Source organism: Gorilla gorilla, chromosome 5, assembly GCF_029281585.2.
Source record: "Gorilla gorilla gorilla isolate KB3781 chromosome 5, NHGRI_mGorGor1-v2.1_pri, whole genome shotgun sequence".
In the NCBI taxonomy this organism is placed as follows: Eukaryota; Metazoa; Chordata; class Mammalia; order Primates; family Hominidae; genus Gorilla; species Gorilla gorilla.
The window spans coordinates 133,178,889-133,197,028 of NC_073229.2; the positions used below are offsets into that span (position 1 = coordinate 133,178,889).

The window sequence follows — 18,140 nt, forward strand, 5'->3', positions numbered from 1 at the left end:
CAATGCGGGCTCGCGTCTCCGCAAAGCGCCGCCCCTCCGGCGCGGAGGCTGGGAACTGGCGGTCTGACGCGGCGAGGTGAAAAATCACCTCGGGGGCCCAGGTTCCCCACGAACAGCTAATTCTCAGGTACGGAATGGGCTCTGGAGGGCCGCGAGGTGAATGTGCACTGTCAGGAAGGTGCAGCACAAGTCTTCGGGCTTCAGGGACAGGGGAATCTGCCCCCTACACCCCTGCTCGGCCATTTACCTAGAACCAAACAGCAGCCAACCTCAAGACTGATTCTGACAGCACCAGGGGTAATGAAGTTCTCTAAATTCGATAAACTATTGAAATTTCCCTTCTTCCTTTCCCATAATGCCCAAACGACGCTGAATCGGCAGCAGAATGCAGGACTTCGGCCTATAATCAATGCAAAATTCATTTTGCTAAGCTACGTAAAAGCTATAAATATCACTCCCCTACACAGATAATAAACCTTGGTAGCCTATCTCTGAATCGTCTTTTTTCCTCTCAAGTATATTCGAAGGCTTTACAATTTCTAATATTCCTTCATAAGCGCCCTCCCTGGGTTATAAAGACAGAATTTCAATCTCTGAAATCGGATGAGGAACTTGGGAAAATACAGGTTACAAAGGAGAAAAACAACTGACATTGTTGGGCCCAGAACCCAGATCCCTCCAGTCCTGTGTCAGTACTATTTCTTTACATAACTCTATTCTCTCTCTTTAAAAGAAACAAATTCCTAAATTAGATCTCTTTTTGCATGTTTATGCTGTTTTCAAAGCTTAAGTGCTCAGGTTAAAAAACAAAAAAAGTTGGAACATTCTGACAAGGAAACAAGTGGAATTTATAGCAGTAGTTATTGCCACAGAACAGGACTCATAAATGAAAATAAGTTTCAGTCTTAGAAGTGACGCTACCATGTCTCAGTGAAGACTAAGTTACTCTTTTAGCTCTTCAACTATCATGTTTAAAGTGGCATGTCAAAATGGTTACTTTTTATTTATCTCCTAATAAATAAGATGAATGATATATGTTCTCTATACTGCTTTTAAAAAATAGCTAACGCACCCAAAATATTTTTTACTGGTCAAAAGAAGCAATTTTGAGTTAATGTCGATATAGAAGAAAAGGCTACAGAGGCTTCCAAGCTCTCATCCACTGAGCACAGCCACAAAAACAAACAGTACAATCAAATGCCCACTCAGCCGTAAGCAAATACAAAAACAAAACAAACCCAGTACATCATGCAATTTGCAGCAATATGACATACCCTGCAAGATAAACTGGTTGTAAATGAATGAGTTGGACACATAAATGCACTTGATGTATGGGATTGTGAGCTGCAAAAGCTAGTTAGGTAGAAGTATGTGAAAAATGATGACTCTGGTTCTAGAAGAGTTGAGGTATGATTTTATTTCTGAAGGAATCACAGTTTTAGTTGTCTAGTAGGGCATAATCTTAGTTATGACATTTGTAAAATGAGGAATGCTTATCTTTCCATTTTCTAATGAGAGGCAAGGGAAAAGCATGCATTCAGTTAAATCAAAAGTGGCTTAAAATACGTAAATGCAAGTGAAAACTGCTAACTGCATGCATATAGTAGTCTGATACTTAGTGCTTGATAAATATTTATTGAAGAAATATTTCAGATATACTGAAATTGTATAGGAAGCTCCAATTAGGATTCCTTTTTTCCCCAGATAGTTTCAAATTATTATTTAATGCTGCCTTATGTGAAAAAAATAATTTTAATTTAATATTCTAATTTAGTGGTTTATGGAGAACCTTCAAGCCATTAAATGTCAAGATTCCTTTATGGTCTCTATAAAGACTGACCTAAATTCCTCAAAAAGTACTAATTTCTTGTTCTCTGCTATAGAGCACTAGAGTGAATTAGTCACTCTATTCTCCAACATAAAAAGGTTGCCTCCAAATAAATTTACAGTAACCAAGAGTTCCAACAAATGTATTTTTAAAATTTTTTTTCTTTTTTTTTTTTTGAGACAGAGTCTCGCTCTGTCAGACAGGATGAGTGCAGTGGCATTATCACAGTTCACTGCAGCCTTGACCTCCAGGGCTCAAGTGATCCTCCCACCTCAGCCTCCTGAGTAGCTGGCACTACAGGCAGAGGCCACCACACCTGGCTACTTTTTAAATTTTTTGTAGAGATAGGGTCTCATATGTTGTCCAGGCTGGTCTCAAATTCCTGGACTCAAGCAATTTTCCCACCTTTGCCTCCCAAAGTGCTGGGATTACAGGTGTGAGCCACCACACCCAGCCCAATAAATGTATTAATTAACCTGCATCTATCATTGTGCAGATTTAACTTTTGAAAAGTTTTGTTTCAAACCATTCAATAAAAAGTATTTTCCAAGGATTTCGAAGGTAGGTCTGATGTTCTGAAGGTGCTGCTCCTCTCAACCTCTAGGGCTGAGCACATACAGGCATGCAATAAACATCTGCTGAAAAGATGAACATCCTGAACACAGAACAGTGATTACAAAGGGCTGTGTTTTTTATATTTACCACAGGTTGTCAGTACAGGCCAGAGCTACCTTACAAAGTCTGCTATTTAAACATTTAATTTTGATATTTCTTTTTTTTTTTTTTTGAGACGGAGTCTCGCTCTGTCGCCCAGGCTGGAGTGCAGTGATATGAACTTGGCTCAGGAAGAATCCTGACATTTAATCCAAGAAGTAATAGTAATTCTGAAATATTTCCTTTCTTTTAAAAAGATTTTGGTCAACTTACTCAACTGTATCAAAGTGAGGTTCATTGCCTCTACATCTGTCCTCAGCAGTAATGCACTCAGCCTTATTTTTCTGAAGAGCAAGCTGATAATCTATGTAAAAGTAGAGTGGTGTCAAATGACTTGATTTTAACAGTGAACTATGAAATATTAGGGGACTCTGCACTTGGAATGGTGGTTCAAGATAGGCTTCCTGAAGGAAAAAGACACCTGAGCTACAGCTTAGAGTATTAGTAGAGAGGCCTTGGAAAGAAAATTTGGGGGAGAGTTTGGGAGAATAGACACAGAGTTCTAAGTAAAAGATCTAGCATATGCAGAGGCCCAGAAAAAGGAAAGAGTGATCCATTAGGGTAGCAGAATACAGGAAGCTCAATGGGTCTGGAAAAGAGGGTAAGGAGAGTAACGGAAGGAGTTTAGGTAAAAGATAAGCAGTAGGCCGGGCGTGGTGGCTTACGCCTGTAATTCCAGCACTTTGGGAGGCCGAGGCGGGGCGGATCACAGGGTCAGGAGCTCGAAACCATCCTGGCCAACATGGTGAAACCCCGTCTCTACTAAAAATACAAAAAAATTAGCTGGGCATGGTGGTGCGTGCCTGTAGTCCCAGCTACTCAGGAGGCTGGGGCAGAAGAATTGCTTGAACCCGGGAGGCAGAGGTTGCGAAGAGCTGAGATCGCACCATTGCACTCTAGCCTGGCAACAGGAAAAAAAAAAAAAAAAGATAAGCAGTAATGAGGGAGTGTTAAGCTTCATTAAAGAATACGGATTTCATTCTTAAGGGTACTGTGGAGTTACTGAAAGTTGTAAACTGTAGAGTGACATCAGATTTTCATGTCAGCTAAGGTTTGGAAAAATATATTGGAAGGGGCAAAACTAGGGGGAAGGAGTTGAGTTAGGCTGCTGAGGCAATCTTGGCAAGGCAAAAGGGCAGTCTTCGGAACAATGGGAAGGGAGAGAAGTGTAGAAGATGACAGTGGATTTTGTCTCTCCAGTATGGTAGTTAAGTTCCTTGAGGGAGGCAATCATGCCTCAAACTCTTGTTTTGAAATTTAGGAGATAAATCTCAGATTATCTGCTCTCCTGACCAAGTGGCTTCCCTGAGCGCATTAGGTCTTTAAAAAGTATAATCAATTCATGACAAGGAATAGATATATTTTAGTAGAAAAAGCAGTAATTAGGTTAAAAGGCATAATCATACTTTTATGGACCACATGTTAAACCCTGTACTATAGATTTGCACGTCTCCTCATTGGAATCAGAATTATACTTCATGCAGTAATTGGTTAGAAAACATACAGTAATGGTTTTAGCCATTAAACCAAAGAACTCCTTTAAGAGTGGGAGTGGGATTTGTTACATTTATGTGGTTTAAGCATTCTTGAAAAATCCCCTATTGTCATTTAAAACGTTTCATTTAGAACAAATGCTGGTTTATAAGACTACTTCTGCTTACTAATTTTGTCTAGATTTTTCTCCTCCAGCTCATATCTTCCTGTTTTTATCTACATAGCTTGTCTGCTAAGCACTTTTTCCCTTTTCAACATCATGTTTTGGGTACATTAAGATCCTTTTAGCACTGAACTTTAAACTGATCCTCTTATTTGCTCTATACTTTTTTTTTTTTCAGTTCTTCAATTTTTAGAATTATATCACTTTAAAGGAGCAAGAATGTTGACAAGTCTTTGGTATTTTCCTCTCATTTAGAGTTTCCTCTTTTAGAAATGTAGTGTTTTAACTTTCTACATAGCTGTTTAGAAATATGAGGCATCACCAATATTTGTAAATAAGTAGTATTCCAAGAAGTGTCAGTGGTTTTAAATTTAAAAGTTGCTTTTACCCCTAAAGAATCAATGTGTTAAATAACGGTCAGGTTTTCTAGGCTGATAATAATAAGACCAGTAATTTGTTAACTCCTGTGTATCAGACACTTAACACTTCACATGTATAAAGCAGATGTAATTATTTTTATTTTACAAATTTGTGACATAGAAACTAAAAGTATGGGCAACTTGACCAAAGTTATAAAACTTGTAAAATTCAGCCTGGAATTAGAACTCAGGTCTTTCAGAATCCAAAGCAGCAGTCACTATATGAGGTTGCTGCGTTTACCGAATATATATTTACAATTTTGATAACTGTGTATTCACCTAAGTTCTTGATTCTGGAGGCAAGAAAAGAGGGTAGGAAGACAGAAAAATTTATCTCCCTTGCTTTTACTCAGGGTGAGTTTTTTTGTTTGTTTGTTTTGTTTTGTTTTTAAGAAATCATGGAATGGGTGATCTTGGGCTTTGAGAGCTTCTCTCCTCCATATTTCTGTCACTCCTCTCAGTGTCTCTTTCTGGGCCTTTGGTGGCCTCATGCCACCCAAAGCCTGTTCACTACATATCTCATCTGAATCTACCCAACCTCCTACATGTTCCTCACATGACCCCCGTTTCTCAAAAAGTGGTACGTTTTAGGAAGAAAGCTGGCTTCTCAAACAAATCACACTAATTTTGTAAGTTACTGATACCTCCTATTTATTTTTTTAGTTTGTCTCAATAGGATATAAGCTCCATAAAATCAGAATGTCTGTATTTTTGGTTTACTGCTATATTTCCAATGTCCTAGTGCCCTGCACACAGGAGACCCTCAAAAATTATGTATCGAATGAACTCTGAAGAGATGTTTCCATTAAAAAATTGTTTAAGCTTAATTGAAAGCCTAATAATGAATTTCAAGTTCACTATTCAGGTAAACATTTTTGAGGCTTAGGGGCCACAAAACCTGCCTGTTTATAGGCAGGCAGGCTGGCTCTGTGAGGGAATCAGCTTCTACTGGGTTCAGCTCTGCTAAGCAATCTGTCTTTCAGAATCTCTCTACTTCTCCTTGGAACTCATAGATACCCAAGCTCCTCTGATTTTTTCTTTGATATTTCTGTGACTGCTCTCCTGCACTACCAGGCTAGCAGCTATACAGGGTCTGACAAGAGCATGTATGGATCACTTGTTAAGTCAGGCATGTACTTACAAGTCAGACACTGCCTGTGTCTGACAAGATACCATTGTTTGACAAGATTCAGGAACATTTTGTAACCAAGTTTGGCTTTAAATAATCCTTAGGTCTATCCAAGGTGAAGTGATAGAAAAGAAAGTGTCTGTTGAGATAAAAATTAAGTGGGAGAATTCATTCAGACATATTACAATGTTTAGAGGCTACTTTTCAGCATCATCACTGAGTTAAATAAGAAGGAATGGGTTTAATTTGGAATACTATGAGGTCTATGAAAAAGGTGAATGTGAGGGGGAAATGGACGGGTAGGACTTTAAGCCATATGTTGCTAGGCGCTACTGAAGGTTTTAAAGAAGGAGAAGGAAATATACAAACTCAAAAAAGGCAACAAAAGATACTAAATATATGCAAGTAGAAAATATTTCTCAGACTGAATATACTCTGTGTTGTATAATTTTTCTAACAGTTTTTTGAGGGGCTAGATTTCATTTGTACCTAAACAATGTGAACACATGAAATTCTCATAGTGCTTCTATTTGTGCACAGGCCAAGAACTGGTTTAGTATGTAACCTATAATTTTAAATACAAGGAATTAGCCAGGCATAATATTAAAAATTATCCATTCAAAATAGATTAAAACCAAACCTAACATCTTTAACTTATCCTGAACCCACAGACTTAATGGAACTGAACTAATCCCGTTTAACCATAGGATTTTTACCCGTGGTTAAAATGTTTGGGCTAAATGCATATTAATGAGTCATTAGCTTAATCATGACAGAATTTTAAATGCTTTGTTTATACTAACGGTAATTTTTATTCAAAGAAACAAACCAATGACAATATTCTAAAGTTTTAAAATCCAGTTGTTTTTGTTTATAACAGCTATCCTGCCTTCCCCATCCATGCCTCCCCACCCTATGATTATTACTACCAAGTGGTGAATAGAATTCTGCAGTATGTGCTTTTCTTGCACAGTTCAAAGAACCCCTACTCAGTTCCTTTTTGATAATCTTTAGTTGTAGGTCCTATAATCCTTCAAACCACCTTCTCTTTCTGCCTCCTTCAGAGGTCTCTTGCTTTCCAAGAGGGTATTAAGTTGTAGATTCTTAACCTGAGCACAAGTATAAGGCCACATCTGGAGACTACTTGTAGGTTATTATGTATTTTAAAAATAAAATGCTGTTCACTGAACTTTCCTGTCTGTTCTTCTGCCCTCCCAAATTCTCACTCTGTGGGCCATTTTCCCCTTTACCCAAAGGGTATAGATACATTTAGAGGACTATAGTTCATCAAATAAAAATGTTTATATTTGCTTATCCATTCTAGCTTTCTGTTTTGCCAAAACATACTCTCAAACAATAAAAGATATAATACCACTTAAAAATGTATGCTTTTTACAGGAATTCAGATTTGAGTGGAATTCAAGATCATTTTGCTTGTAGTAATAGAGAATATGATTTTCTTAATTTTTGCATTTTTATTTTCTGGCAAATAACTCAGAAATACTAAAATAGTATTCTACTCAGATGATACAAATTGGAGAGGGTAACATTCTTAATGTGTTATGAGTCTAATTTTTAAAATATATGTTCGTATAAGTTTACATTGGTAAAATAACGCTATTATTTTATATATTTTATATGCTTTCAGTTATAGACCAGACCCAGGACAGGCTAAATGAAAGTTATATTGTGAAGGTGAATTTGGTCTATAATTCAATAGACAAACATGAACTGTTGTAGTTCCCACAGCTTTTTCTCTTTAAGGCTCTATTTGGCATTGAGCCTTAAAATAATGCTATTATTTTACCAATTAACAGAAAACTTGATACTATGTAACCATTTAGCATTCAATCATTCATTATTTGTAAATATTTACTAAATGTCAAATATATGCATTTCTTTTAGACAGAGTCTCGCTCTGTCGCCCAGGCTGGAGCGCAGTGGTGCAATCTTGGCTCACTGCAAGCTCCACTGCCTGGGTTCACACCATTCTCCTGCCTCAGCCTCCCAAGCAGCTGGGACTACAGGCACCCACCACCACACCCAGCTAATTTTTTGTATTTTTAGTAGAGACGGGGTTTCACCATGTTAGCCAGGATGGTCTTGATTTCCTCACCTCGTGATCCGCCTGCCTTGGCCTCCCAAAGTGCTGGGATTGCAGGTGTGAGCCACCGCGCCCGGCCCAAATATATGCATTTCTTAAATCATATGAACAAGCAGAAATCTCTTAATTCGAGATTGGGATTTAAAGTTAGACTTAACCACTTACATAAATCATACAGATTAGCAGATAGCTTGGGATTCTGTTAGGAAGCATTAAATGGAGGGTCATCTAGTTTACTACCTTTGCAAAGAAAAAATAAAAAGCCTGAAAACCTCTCTAGTTGTAATCCCTTTAAATTTGAAATGAAGGGCAATTGAACTTAATGATCTCTCAAACTTTATTTCAGCTCTAAAGTTCTAATCTTTTAATATAATTCCTGGCTAGGCACAGTGGCTTAATGCCTGTAATCTCAGCACTTTGGGAGGCTGAGGTGGGAAGATCATTTGAGGCCAGGAGTTTGAGACTAGCCTGGGCAACATGGCGAGAACCCTGTCTCTTTCTATAGAACAATAATAATAATAAGAAATAGCAAAAATATAATTCCTGATTTTATCCAGAGTTATATGCTTTCAGCTAACTAGAACCTGGCCCCTTCCTGCTCTGGACTTCCTTGTATATTATCAGTGGTTTTCAAATTATATTTCTTAAAATCCATTCCTTACACATACTTTAGAGATATTATAAAATATTGGATTTGAACTTTGTTTTTCAAAGTAACCTACAAATGTATATCAACATTAAATTCAATGGAGACTGCCAAAACAACAATTTGTTGCCAGTAATAATTCAGTTATTAAATAATGTCTCTCCCACCATCTGTGTGAGCACATTTGAACATTCTTGTAAATGTATAAATGTGTCAGTGATTAGGAGGGGTATAGTTTATGTGTTCTAGTCTTTTAAAAAATTAATGCCTGTCTACATCAGCTCAAGTAAAACTATAATAGTGAGTGAACTGCTACAGCAAGTGGATATTTTGCTTTAAAGATGCCAGGAGAGGCTCAGGCACATTTGCTTGGTACGTGCTCCTGAAAGGGTGTAACTGTCAATTTTGTAATGTTGAAGGAACAGATTGCACATCCCATCATGATTCCTTAGTTTTTAGTGGATATTGTACATTTTGGTGCTTATTGTTTTAACTTTTATATTTATAATAAAGAATGCAAGTAGTTGTTTGAAATCATTTTTTTCACTTTTTTGTTCAAGCTTCTGGATCAGTTTAACTGCAGAGTATCTTGAGAATGCAAGGTGAACTATTTAAAAAGTTTTCACTCAAAACCATTTACCTAAGTCTATAATTTCAGGGATGACTTCTATAGTTCATTACTAGAGAAGTTTCTCTGAACATGTAGAGCACGATAAAAAATGAAAGTATAAAGACATTTTCAAAAACCCACAAAAGCACTTACCTGTGTGAATCAGATTTTCTTGATATTATGCATATAAGAAAATATAGAAATACTGCAACCATCATTCATAACCCCTTAATTTCAAATTTTCTGAAAATATAAAATATAAAATAGCCCCACTGTTTTCACTAATTGATTTGATAATGAATTTTCTTATTTGAACTTAAATAATTTATTGATAAAACACTTTTACAGTTTTAGATACTATATACATCAGAATTCTGGTAATATTGTTTTATTAAAGACTAAGCTGACAAAGAAATTAAAACACATTTTCTACACACACACACACACACACACACACACACAGACACACACCCCTCATGATCTGTATCCTGGAACTCACACTAGGTTTGGAGGATCCAAGCTAGTCTGTGGCTCTCTACATCACTCACCCAAGACTTGGGTCAGGCTTTAAGGTTCAGAGAATGCTCCAATAATTTCTACCGGTTCCAGCAGAGTGCTGGGGGAATCTAGTTCAAAGTCTTATTCTCATTAATGCCAAATAGAGCCTTAAAGAGAAAAAGCTGTTGGAACTACAACAGTTCATGTTTCTCTACTGAATTATAGACCAAACTCACCTTCACAATGTAAATTTCATTTAGCCTGTCCTGGGTCTAGTCTATAACCTAAAGCATTATCAGTCCTTTCAGCCTCTTCAAGAAAACATAAATAAAGTCACTCTTATCCTTTAGTGACACACATGCCAGTATGAGCAAGAATAGTCTTTATCCTAAATCATAAAAATTTGACCTAGTAACTATTTTCATATTACATTTCAACTGAAAAAAAATAAGTAGTTTGGATTTGCTCTTATTAACAAAGATATTATTGATATCCAGATAATTTTTAGTATAACAGGCAGGTTTTAAAATAATGCATTTGCTTTCTACAATTAGAACTTGCTTTATGTCAATAAATTCAACTTTCAAGTATTCAATTAGATTTTAAAAATTAAACTACAGTACTTTAGTTTGTAGATCATAAATACGCATTAAAATGTCACAATCTTCAAATATTGCATACTAAATTTATACATAAGTGGGTTTTAAAAAATCTAAACTTCAAAAGATGCCAGAAAAAAGTATGTGGATCAGGTGAAAGAGCAAAGCAGAGTCAAAAGCAGCAGGATGCAGTTCAAATAGGTCACACTCAACTTTTAACTTTCCCTAAGAACAAAAACACAAGCTTAGCAACAGCTTTTAGCCAATCACAAAGCAGACAAACAGGTAAGGACTCAACTGCTCCAGATACCCGTGAGGCCTAAGCTGCTTCTTTTTTTCTTTTTTTTATATATTGTCACAAGAGAAAACAACAAATTATAAAACAGGATATATTGTCCTAGGTTAAAAGTAACTGATAAAATCTTCTCACCAACTCTTGGCAAAATAGATTAGATTTTAGTATTGTAGTGATTATTTGTTTCATCTTTATTATGCCAGATACTGTATACATCAAGTTACCATTAAAATAATAGTGTATTTTTAGTTAAAAAAAATTTTGTGGGAAATATTCCTTCTTGCTGTGGGTAGAAAATAAAGGTAGAAATATCCAGTGAAATGCTACAGGCCAAATCCAAAAATATAAAATACTAGTAAAAACAACCATACCACAAATACAACTTTCAAAACAAATGCAGGATCAAGCAAACTGAACAAATTGCACAGTGCAATTCTATACAGTTTTTTCCTCTTTATTTCTATCACTCAATACATATCCTTCTTCTTGGAGAGAAGGTTTTCAGAGGATTTAGAAGGGATTTTCAAGAGTTACAGATTTCATCACTGTTATATTTAGCACAGACCTCAGATTTGCTCAAACTGACAGAGCATTACCTGCAATATAGACACAAAAACACTGTGAAACAATAGTTAACAGTTTTCTTCATTTTGCTTCAGTTTGCCAAATTTATATTCTAAAGCAGTTTCCAATATTTTCTGTGACTATCATCATGAACAACACTTCTTTTCTCTTCAAATATTACTTAAACTATTTGATGGTTGTAGTTCCCTAAAAAAGGAATTAAAGTAGAACAGTTTGCTTTGTCATTATCATAAATAACCTCCTTCACCCACCATTTTAGGAGACACTTTATTTTCTTTTTTAGAGATAGGATTTTGCTCTGTTACCCAGGCAGTAATGGGGTGATCATGGCTCACAGCAGCCTCGAACTCTTGGGCTCAAGTGGTTCTCCCACCTCAGCCTCCTGAGTAGGTAGGACTACAGGCATGCCACCATGACTGTCTTAATATTTTGACATTTTTGTACAGATGGGGTCTTGTTATGTTGCCCAGGCTACATGGACTCAAGTGAACTCCCGCCTCAGCCTCCAAAAGTGTTGGGATTACAGCTGTGAGCCATCTTGCCGAGCCCACCATGTACTTTAAAACAAAGGAGGTTTGCTAATAACATTGTAGGATGCTGTAAAATAAGTGTATAGATGTGTATTTCCCCCAATATTTCACTGTTTTCCATACAACCCTAGAGTAGGGGAAAAGTTTGGAGACTAGCTCTAGGTTTTATTTATCAGTCATATCTTGCCTCATCCTTCTTTTTTTTTTTTTTTTTTTTTTGCACTCCCAGACTGGAGTGCAATGGCACAATCTCAGTTCACTGCAACCTCTGCCTCCCAGGTTCAAGCAATTCTCGTGCCTCAGCCTCGCAATTAGCTGGGACTACGGATGCCTGCCACCAAGCCTGGCTAATTTTTTTTTGTATTTTTAGTGGAGACGGGGTTTCACTATGTTGGCCAGGCTGGTCTCGAACTCCTGACCTCAAGTGATCTGCCCGCCTTGGCCTCCTACTGGGATTATAGGCATGAGCCACCACACCTGGCCTCATCCTTCTCCTTTATCCTCAGTTGTCACAGATAACTAAGCTATGTTGAATCAGAAAAAAAGGTAGTTTTAATATATCATTTGGGGAAGAAACATCAATTCTGTATCAATCTCATGTTTTTGGGGGGACTTTTAAACCCTAATAATTCAGAACAGTATCCATCCAAATATTACTGAAAGTTTCATTAATACACATATACTATATCTAAAGGATTGGTTAAATTTATAAAAATTTATATATGTGGATATACTAGTCTTATTTATTCATCATTCAGTCAACCAGTGTTAATTAAGCACCTACTATGTGCCAGGCATTTTTTTTTTCCTTCCCAGTATATATTTTTTGAGAACAACATCCATATCTTCTTCCTTTCTCCTTTCTTCTTTTAATTTCCTATAGTGATGCACCCACTTGAAGTCCTTTTACTCCTAACGGGGCACCTGGACTGAGGAATGAAGAATGCCTTAAACTACAAAAGCATGTAATGCTGAAAAGCTAATTGTTATTGTAGCAGTTACGTAAATGAATGCCAATTGATGGACAGCTTTTAAACTAGTAACTCAAATTTTTAATCTAAGATATGATTCCAGAAGCAGGGCAATGCTATACTAGTTTCTATTTGATATTAATAGAATATCTAAAACATATGTATGCATCAGGCATTGTTCTAAAGCTTTTTTTTTTTTTTTTTGAGACGGAATCTCATTCTGTTGCCCAGGCTGGAGTGCAGTTGTGCGATCTCGGCTCATTGCAAGCTCCGCCTCCCGGGTTCATGCCATTCTCCTGCCTCAGCCTCCTACAGGTGCCCACCACCACGCCCGGCTAATTTTTTATATATATATATATATTTTTTTTAGTAGAGACGGGGTTTCACCATAGCCAGGATGGTCTCGATCTCCTGACCTCGTGATCTGTCCGCCTCGGCCTCCCAAAGTGCTGGGATTACAGATATGAAACACCATGCCTGGCCGTTCTAAAGCATTTTATGTATTTTAACTCATTTAACTATCATAACACCTTAGGTACATGCTATCTTCATTTTAGAAATGGGAAAGTCAGAGAGGTTAAGTATTTAACCCAAGGCCACACATCAAGGGGCCTGAGTAAAGGTTAGAACTCAAGCATATTCTTTCTACTATACCATAATGCTGCCTGATAATGTTTTAGTTTTGTTAATGTTAATATTCCAGTGATTGTGTGCCCATCAGAAAGAGGCCAAGGGACCCTAACTCCTACCATCTTCTCCTGTCTTCGCCTGCACTATGTTCCCTGCAATCTGCTCTGTATGACTGCTCACTCCACCCTCTGTGACCACCCAGATCAGTAGAACAGTATCCCTCTCCAGCAAATCTGAACTGTTTCCCCATTGAGACAAAATAAAAATGTTCTATAACATCTCTCAATATATCTTCTCCCTAATTACTGCCCTCCTCATACATGTTAATCCTATCCCAACTTTCTTGATTCCATTTATCTACTTATGGTTCCCCTTTGAAACTTTATACATTTCTCCCTGATACTTGTAAACATTCTTCTCTCAGAGTTTCATTAAGGACACATTATCATAACTTCCTTCAAAAGTCTTCTAAAATTTCATCTTCTGAACAAAAGTTTGTAAATGTTATCATGCTGAATAAGGAAAATCTTCTACCACTTGACAGTTTACCATGCTAACAGTGACTGTTAACCTCCAAAATATGATCCACTATGTTTTTTTGATACTTTTATAAATAATGTTAGTGGATGTGCCTATGTTGTGTTCAGTTTTAAGGCACAACCACAGAGTATTTATGAGTCCCTTTTGGTCTATGTTAAGAGTACATTCTGTCCCAGGTGCAAGGATTTGGGGAAGTATGTTTGGGGACATATGTTTATCTTACTTTGAAATTACAACTACTGGCACATCACATACAAATAGGTACTTAAACTGCATTTTCATTATGTTACAGGCTTTGCACATAGAACACTAAAGAGAAAGCAACAGGTTTGGATCTAACAAAATAAAATGAGTAAAATTACCATTTAGCATAAACAAAATGTAACATTTTATGTAAAAGGAAAAATATAAAAACATAAATGAAGACTTACATTGTCAAATAATCATTATTAAAGTCACTTTCATATATTTAAAGCATAAGAGAATATTGTAGATTGTTCTTAGTGGCTAAATATGTTACTGCCTACTCAAAGAATGAGCGATTTTTTTTTCTGTAGAATGAAATTCAATGATCACACACACACACCCTTAAAATGTTTTCCCACACATTTGAAAATCAGTAATTTTTGCCAAAATAGATGTTGACTATTGATATAGCAACATTTCATTATATCTCAATTGACTTTTTAAAAAACAATCTCATGAATCTAGAACAAATTAAAAAAAAAGATGTAAAATAGATGTCACAAAGTTTACATACCATAGCATATGTACCATATTCAGTGGAAAACCCTTCACCTGCCTCTCTTAGAGACAATTTACTTTTACTTGGTACAAAATTATAACAAGCTTCTTTATCTAGTTTCTAAGTCCATAGTAACTTATTAGGGCATAGGGACTACCATTAAACTGATAGCAGAGAAAAAAGGAATAGTGAAGCACTTAATCACAAAGGAAGAATCAGAAAAATTCTGTAAAGCAGAAATAAGAACTTGGATAGCACAGTAGCAAGAAGCCATTTTCTATAAGGGTAATGGTCCTATAAGCCTTAAAAAGCCCTGATAGCACCACCCTCTCCCAGATTAGGTTAAAAACTGACCTCGATATTAGTGCTTCTTACTCATGTTGGACAAAATACCTAAAAATATTTCTACAGATGCTTCTCAACTTACAATGGGGTTATGACTCAATAAGTTGAAAATATCATAAGTAAAAAATGCATTTAATAAACCAAATCTTCTACATTATAGTCTAGCCTAGACTACCATAAATGTGCTCAGAATGCTGACATTAGCCTATAGTTGGGCAAAATCATCTGGCAACGTGGTAGAGTATTGGTTGTCTGTCTTTGTGATTATGTGGCTGAGAACTGTCACTTGCTGCCACTGCCCAGCATTGTGAGTTTCGTACTACTTTCCATAGCATTTTTCTACTGAATGTGTGTTGCTTACACACCTTAGTAAAGTCAAACAATTGTTAAGTGGAACTATCACAAATTGGAGACCTGTGTGTAAGAAATATTGTTTAAAATGGCCGAACTGGCAAAGTAACAGAAATCCTCAGAAACCAAAACCCACCGACAGGAGGAGTCTAGGGAGACAGTGAGCACTAAGGCTGGCAGCTGTGGATCCCCAGGGACCTAGAGCAGCAGCACAGAAAACAGAAGGCAAATCCTAGGACTTGGGAAATTGGGAGGGAGATCAGAGACCCCATCCATCATAAAGCCAAAACCCAAGGGGCTAAACGCTCAAAGCATGAACAAGGAAAAACACCCCATTTACAAAAGAAGACAGAAGATTTGCCTGTTTTAATGTTTATTCTTGGTGGAAGGGGTAAAATCTCCCCTGAATATTCATAAACACAAGGTGGATCACACATAAGGAGGTGGGGGATGAATTCCCTTATTACCTACCTGCTCTTAAAAGCAAGGTAAATATTTAGTATAAAGTGGTCTGGTTATGTCCCCCAGGTTCCAGTTAGAAATAGAGATTTTCTCTGAAGGAGATACAATTCCAATGAATATAAGCTTACAATAATAAAAAGTACTATGCAAAAAGATGCCATTAGTGAGGACTACAGGAAACAGTAATCACCTAAGACTGCAAAGTCAGATGCAGTCTGACTGCCAGAAATCATCTGCAAAGACTTTGGATACTAGATACAGAAGACCAGTTCAATATGCTTTTTAAAACTTTAAAGGAAATAGAAAGTATGGGTGAGAAACAGGAAATTATCAAAAAATAACTAGACAGATTTCAAAATGAATGAAATAGTTTTTATAATAATTAAAACTTAAAATTCAATAAACAGCATACTCAGTATAGCTGAAAATTATTAGTAAACTAGAAAGTAAATCTGAAGAGTCCAGAATATAGCACATACAGCAAAGAAATGAAATTTATGAGAGAGAAAATAAAAGACATGTTAAGATGAAATAGAAGGTCTAATACATATCTAATTGGAAGGAGAAAACAGAAAGAATAGGACAAAGGTAATATTCTAAGACACGATGGTTAAGGATTATCCAGAACAGATTAAAGACACCAATACTTTTTTTTTTTTTTCAGGAAGCACAATGAATCTCATGCAGAATAACTTAAAAAAATTATACCTTGGCCTACAGTAAAACTGAAAAATTTCAAGGAAAGAGATCTTAAAGTCCATGAAAGGGAAAAATCAGATTACCTACGAAGGGAAAACTAAGCTGACAGCCTAATTTTAAAGAATGGAAGCCAGAGGATCAAAATATTGAGAGAAAATGATCATTGTTGAACTGTATTTAACACATGAAACTATCTTTCATAAAGTGAAAGAAACACATTTTAAGAGACAAAAACTAAGAATCTACCACCAACAGATCCTCAACTGAAGGAGTGTCAGTTCAGGAAGAAGCAAAATGATCTCAGAAGGAAGTGTGAAAAAGACCAAAGAAGAGTCAACAGAGAAAAAGTTCTTTGTATTTAAGATTTTCATTTTATGGGTAAAATTCTCACCTACCCAGAATAGTACATTCTGTACGAATTCTGAATAGCTTTGTGTGAACATATGCTTTAATTTCCCTTGGCTTGGAGTGGAATGGCTAAATCATATAACAGGTATAGGTTTAACTTTTTTTTTTGAGATGGAGTCTCGCTCTGTCGCCAGGCTGGAGTGCAGTGGCGCAATCTCGGCTCACTGCAACCTTCTCCGCCTCCCAGTTTCGGTTCAAGCGATTCTCCTGCCTCAGCCTCCCAAGTAGCTAGGACTACAGGCGTGCGCCACCATGCCCAACTAATTTTTGTATTTTTAGTAGCGACGGGGTTTCACCATGTTGGCCAGGATGGTCTCGATCTCTTGACCTCATGATCCGCCCGCCTCAGCCTCCCAAAGTGCTGGGATTACAGGCGTGAGCCTCTGCGCCCGGCCAGGTTTAACTTCTTAAGTAACTGCCAAACTGTTTTCCAAAGTAGTTGTACCATTTTATATTATCACCCATCAGTGTATAAGACATCTTCTGCCAGGCATGGTGGCTCACACCTGTAATCCCAGCACTTCAGGAGCCCAGGGTGGATCACTTGAGGCCTGGAGGTCAAGACCAGCCTGGCCAACACAGTGAAACCCTGTCTCTACTAAAAATACTAAAATTAGCTGGGCATGGCACCACATACCTATAATCCCAACTACTCAGGAGGCTGAGGCACGAGAATCGCTTGAATCTGGGAGGTGCAGGTTGCAGTGGGCTGAGATTGCACCACTGCATTCCAGCCTCAGTGACAGAGAAAGATTCTGTCTAAAAAACAATAAAAATACATCTTGGCTGGGGGTGGTGGCTCACGCCTGTAATCCCAGCACTTTGGGTGGCCGAGGTGGGCAGATTGCCTGAGGTCAGGAGTTCGAGACCAGTCTGGCCAACAAGGTGAAACCCCGTCTCTACTAAAAATATAAAAAAAATTTAGCCAGGCGTGGTGGCATGTGCCTGTAATCCCAGCTACTCAGGAGGCTGAGGCAGGAGAATTGCTTGAACCAGGGAGGTGGAGGCTGCAGTGAGCTGAGATCGCGCCACTGCACTCCAGCCTGGGCGACAGAGGGAGACTCTGCCTCAAAAAAAAAAAAAAAAAAAAGACATCTTCACCAATGCTCAGCATTGTCAATTTAAAACATTTTAGTCAATCTAATGGGTGTAGTGCAGTTGTTCTTAACAAGTGATTTTTTTCTCCCATGGGACATTTGATAATGTCTGCGTATATTTTCAATTTTCACAACTGGTGAGGAGCAGGTTGTTACTGGTATGTAGCAGGGAGAGACCAGGGAGGCTCCTAAATATCCTGCAATGCACAGGACAGCTCCCCGTCCCACAACAAAGCATTATCTGGCCCAAGATGCCTAATGTAGTAATATCTCATTGT

General features: G+C 37.3%; 1 protein-coding gene and 1 long non-coding RNA gene across 2 annotated transcripts in view; one reads left to right on the top strand and one right to left on the bottom strand.

The window, feature by feature from the left end:
* SESN1 (sestrin 1) overlaps positions 1-18,140 on the bottom strand; it is a 106,565-nt gene that overhangs the window by 23,173 nt on the left and 65,252 nt on the right. The window lies entirely within an intron of this gene.
* LOC129534259 (uncharacterized) lies at positions 2-16,829 on the top strand. The gene is made up of 4 exons (XR_008680781.2): positions 2-127; positions 11,531-11,657; positions 12,498-12,579; positions 16,323-16,829. It is a non-coding gene; the product is annotated as an uncharacterized lncRNA (long non-coding RNA).